The sequence below is a fragment of the Cucurbita pepo genome, chromosome 2 (assembly GCF_057944985.1).
Source record: "Cucurbita pepo subsp. pepo isolate OVF chromosome 2, ASM5794498v1, whole genome shotgun sequence".
NCBI lineage: Eukaryota > Viridiplantae > Streptophyta > Magnoliopsida > Cucurbitales > Cucurbitaceae > Cucurbita > Cucurbita pepo.
The window spans coordinates 4,275,094-4,280,031 of NC_141799.1; the positions used below are offsets into that span (position 1 = coordinate 4,275,094).

Below are 4,938 nucleotides of genomic sequence, written 5' to 3' on the forward strand. Positions count from 1 at the left end.
TGAATTAATAAACAATATATTAATGAAGAATTTTCTATAACTAGTATGACAGATCAAAGAGACAACTTCCCATGACGTAAAACTGCTCCAAAATTAATCCAAGGAAAGACAAATGGGAAATAAGAGTACACACATACTTTAGTAACCAGTCAAAAACTAATGAATACAGTCTGCAGAAACCTCATTCATTTCTTTTGCTTTTTTTGTTTTACATTTTCACTAGATGGGAGCCGGGAGGGCCCTGAAAAAGTTGCTGCACTATGATCACATCCCTCAATCTTGAATCGAGTGGTTAGTCGGTCGACGACTAGGCTTGTGAACGTTTTCGTTTCGATGAGTCCTTTTTCAGATAATCTCTGGACTCGGAGGGTTCTGGTTCCTGTTTAATACTTGAAGGCTTTGATGGTTCCCCACATTCAGATACTGAACTTCTTGGCTTACTACTTCGTGTAGAGCTTGTTCTTCTACTGCTCGAGTGTGGGCCTCGTGATGTTGTAGTTGGACGAGATGAAGTGGTCAGTGACATTCCAGAAGATTTTTTAAATACTGATTTCATAGGGGTGGCCTTTTCGAGTTCTTCAGGTTCTGGGTAATGCACGAGAGATATCCGCCGGGCAATCTTTCCAACTTCAAGAGTAAAAGGACAAATCAAAACACAGAAGAAGTTTAGACATTATGCCACTAGAATATGACATGATTTGAACAAACATTGATCGTTTGCGTTCAACGTTTTAGACATGACAGAAAAATTGAATTAAGTGTTAGCATATTATAGCTGTCTAGTATAATGTTAAGACTTGTAGTAGAAGAACCAGCATCGACCTCGTTGACAATGGAAGGAGTAGATTAAAAGTTCTAGACCGCACTAATCGGCACATACCGGCATGTGAAAAACATACGGAATGGGGTTCACTGGGGACAAAGGAAAAGCTAGAAGTCCAGGTATTAACACCATTAGTATTAAAGATGAAACTACCATCTGGTAATCTAGATGAGAGCAGGACTGGTGCAGAATGAGTGCAGCCAAGTTTAACACTAAGAAAAAGAGAGATAGAGACTGATGCTACTGACATGTGACGTAAAACAAATTCAAAACAAAGATGGGGCATTTACCTAATCTGGTGTCTGATGAAGATGGTAGAAAGACAGAAGCCTCAGGTTCTTGAGCCGCACAGCTGACCACATCATATGATTTTCCTTTTGATGGAAACAGCGAATAAATTGAACTCATTATAAAAAAAAGAACAGAATAGATGTAAATCACTTTCAAACAAACATGCTTCAAGCGTTTTCATGCACCAACTGTTTTCTTTTTTTTTTTTAAAAAAACTGATACTAGATTAATTCAAAGAGTAAAGGAAAATTGTTGTAATGACAAGATTGTCAGCATAGTAAATCACTGATAAAATGATAATTACCAGATGAACCCTGAAAGCTGCCCAAATGTCCATCAGGACGATGTTGGAGAGAAAATTCTTGGCCATCAAAATCCGGAGCCTACAGTAGGCAATAAAGAAAATAATAAATCCGTCTCGAGTAAAACAGTATTTCCAATGGCTGCAACAAACTTCAATCTTGAAAGAATGTACATTTATGATGGCTATTCATTTTAATTTCTCCCAAATTGAAGGTAGCTTAGCTATCCTATTTTCCTAAATTAGTTTATATGATCTTACTTGGTTAGCAGGCCATTGAATAAGCCAAAGCTCTACAGAGTCCGACAAAGAAATATCAGTAAGAAATTCCCTGTCGTCTTCCTCGAACTCTGGTGGGGGTTTATAGCCTTCTACACTTTTAACAGCACCAACCTCGTTGCTCATACTCACAGCTATTAAGCCTCTACACCAACAAATAGCAAAACAACAGTCTAATATCAAATAACAGAACAGAAGATAAATGCAAAGAGACATATACAATCGAAAACTCCATTTGGGCATTTCGTCGAACAATTCACATGCAACTACTTCATTCAATCGTATGTTTTTATGCTGCATTGCTCCGGTGAAACCAACAAAAAACAAAAAGGAAAACAAAATAATTCAGCAATACAAGCTTAATTCCCACAAGAAAGCCAAACGAACGCAGATCTTTTACCTCATTTCAAATTCAACCAAGAAATCAAGATGGGTAACAACAAAATAACCAAAGAAAAAGCTAACAGAAGTGAAGAAAGAGATAAACGTTAAATTTAGCTTCAAGAAACCTAAATAAAAATAAGCAACTGTTCACCAGATAGTAAGAAAGTGATGCTAAGAAGAAACGAAATAAGAGACTCCAACAAGGTTTTGTTGAGAGAATAGATTATGCAATTTGCAAGAGAACCCGGGAATACTTCTTAAATTGGGTACCCCCATTTCATTTTACTTTATTTATTATTATATATATTATCAATTTGAAGCAACCCGAATATATCCATACTACGAGGATATCCATCGAGCTTATTAGGAATCACGACTCTCCACAATGGTATGATATTGTCCACTTTGAGCATAAGCTCTCATGGCTTCGCTTTGGGCTTCCCCAAAAGGCCACATACCAATGAAGATAGTATTCTTCACTTATAAACCCATGATCTTCCACTAAATTAACCAATATGGGACTCACTCCCAATAATCCTCAACAATCCTCCCCTCGAACAAAGTACACTATAGGTCTCCCCTGAGGCTTATGGAGCTCTTGAATAGCCTATAGCCTCCCCTTATTCGAGGCTCGACTCCTTTCTCTGGAGCCCTCGAACAAAGTAGACCCTTTGTTCAACACTTTAGTCACTTTTGACTACACCTTCGGGGCTCACAATTCTTTGTTCGATATTTGAGGATTCTATTGATATGGCTAAGTTTAGGGCATGACTCTGATACTCTGTTAGGAATCACGACTCTCCACAATGGTATGATATTGTCCACTTTGAGCATAAGCTTTCATGGCTTTGCTTTGGGCTTCCCCAAAATGTCTCATACCAATGGAGATAGTATTCCTCACTTATAAACCCATGATCTTCCACTAAATTAACCAATGTGGGACTCACTCCCAATAATCCTCAAGAGAGCTGTGGTGTGCGCTTTGAAAGAAGGCGCCAGAAACAACAATCCATGGAGGTGCAAGTTTCTGAAATAAAATTTACTACTTCGGGAGATAAGAAACAAGGCAATTCTCAGCAGAGACCAAAGAGATATATGGATAATCAAAGCTTTATTTGACAGACATATGCAATAAATCAAAAGGCAGAGGGTGGCATACGACAGTTCGAAAAATCCCAATCTGCTGCGAGACTAATTTCTATTTTGTTGCTATAGTACATTTGTTAAAAAAAATAATCACAACAAATCAAAACATAACCTCCTTTCTTTCATTAGACAATTCGTAATTTGAGTTTTTCAAGTTAGAAAAAAGATATAGATGGAGAATGAGATTGAGATAATACCAGTAAACAGGAGTAGAAAATCAGTTCAAACTGCAAGGAGGAAGACTGCTGAGGCACGAGTCGAAGATATATCCGCGGCTGCAGCTCTGAACGGGAGAGAGGCGACTGCGTCAACACTAAGCTGCCGAAAGGGAGGAGCAGCCGGCGGAAAGAAGAAGAGCAGCACGTGAGAGTGAGACGAAGAAAGGGTTTATAGGGTTTCTTCTTTTTATTATTTATTTTTTTAATTTACAAATAAATTAATAAAAATACTCCTAAAACTTATAATTTTTCCCAAATATATAAATAAATAAATAAATATATATATATATATATATATATATATTTATTTATTTATTTATTTATTTATTATTTTTTAATCCGTAAACTTTAAAAAAATCTAAAAAATAATCTTTTAAAATAAATCTAAAAAATTACCTTTTTCATCTTATTTCTTTTTTATAAAAGGTCATGAATATCTTATTATTTTAAAACTTTTAATAATATTTTTAAATTCTACCTTATTTAAAAAATATCTATAATTTTAGAAGTAATATGAACATCATTTATCTTCATAAAAAATATTTAAAAAAATTATTACCAAATGATACTCCATAAATTATCTAACTTTCTAACTTTATCTTAAAAAAACAATAAAAGACAGTTAGAAGTGCATATAGGTTAAGTTGCAAAATCGATAAACTAGAATAATTTGTGACCTAAACAATCAAATAGAGTTCACAGTCCAAATCAATCCAATTTAACTCAACCATTTTTATTTTTGGGTTGGTTGGGATGTCGGGTAGTTTTTTTTTTTTTTTATAAAAAAATCATTTTAAAAAATATCATATTTACTAACCAGATTAATCACTCAAATTTCATAAAACTCAAATATTATAAACATCATTAAAAAAAAATCAAATATTATTAATCTCATCATAATTTTAAGAGTAGAGTGGGGTTGGGTTGATTGTAACTCTATTTACAGGTTGGATAGTTGACCCGACCAGAAAAATTCAAGCTTATCATATTTTTTTTTTTATGTTTTAAAAACTCAATTCACAGAAAAAGTAGAAAAAGAAAAAATAAAAAATAATTGAACTCAACTTTTTATAATTTAAAATAAATAATTTGAGTTAATCGAATTTTCGAATGTCAACAACTTTGAATCAGGCATTTAATTTAATTTAATATGCATTTAAAATAAATTAATAAATATATATTTAAAATTTAAGTTTAGGTTAAATTATAATGTTAGTTTATAACTTTAAAAGGTTTTATTTGATTCATAAATTAAAAAAAAGTTAATATATGCTTATACATTTTTAATTTCATGTTTAATTATATCTAAATTTTAAATTGTGTGTTATTAATTAATCTAATAGATCAAATTTAAATTATGGAACTCTGTAATTTTAATAAAATTATTTTAGGAACTATTTATTTTTTTTTAATATTGGACAGTTTAATCAATAAACATAAATTTCAAAATTAAATTGCTGAATTTGTAATTAACATTAAATTCAACTCCCTTTCAT

General features: G+C 32.8%; 1 pseudogene across 1 annotated transcript; it reads right to left on the reverse strand.

Moving 5' to 3' along the window:
* On the reverse strand, positions 1-3,611 carry LOC111789114 (uncharacterized; annotated as a pseudogene). Its single transcript, XR_015419757.1, has 5 exons — positions 3,422-3,611; positions 1,677-1,839; positions 1,419-1,497; positions 1,114-1,197; positions 1-627 (listed from the first exon to the last, which is right to left on the reverse strand). The product of XR_015419757.1 is annotated as an uncharacterized LOC111789114 (transcript).
* Between the last annotated feature and the right edge of the window lie 1,327 nt (positions 3,612-4,938).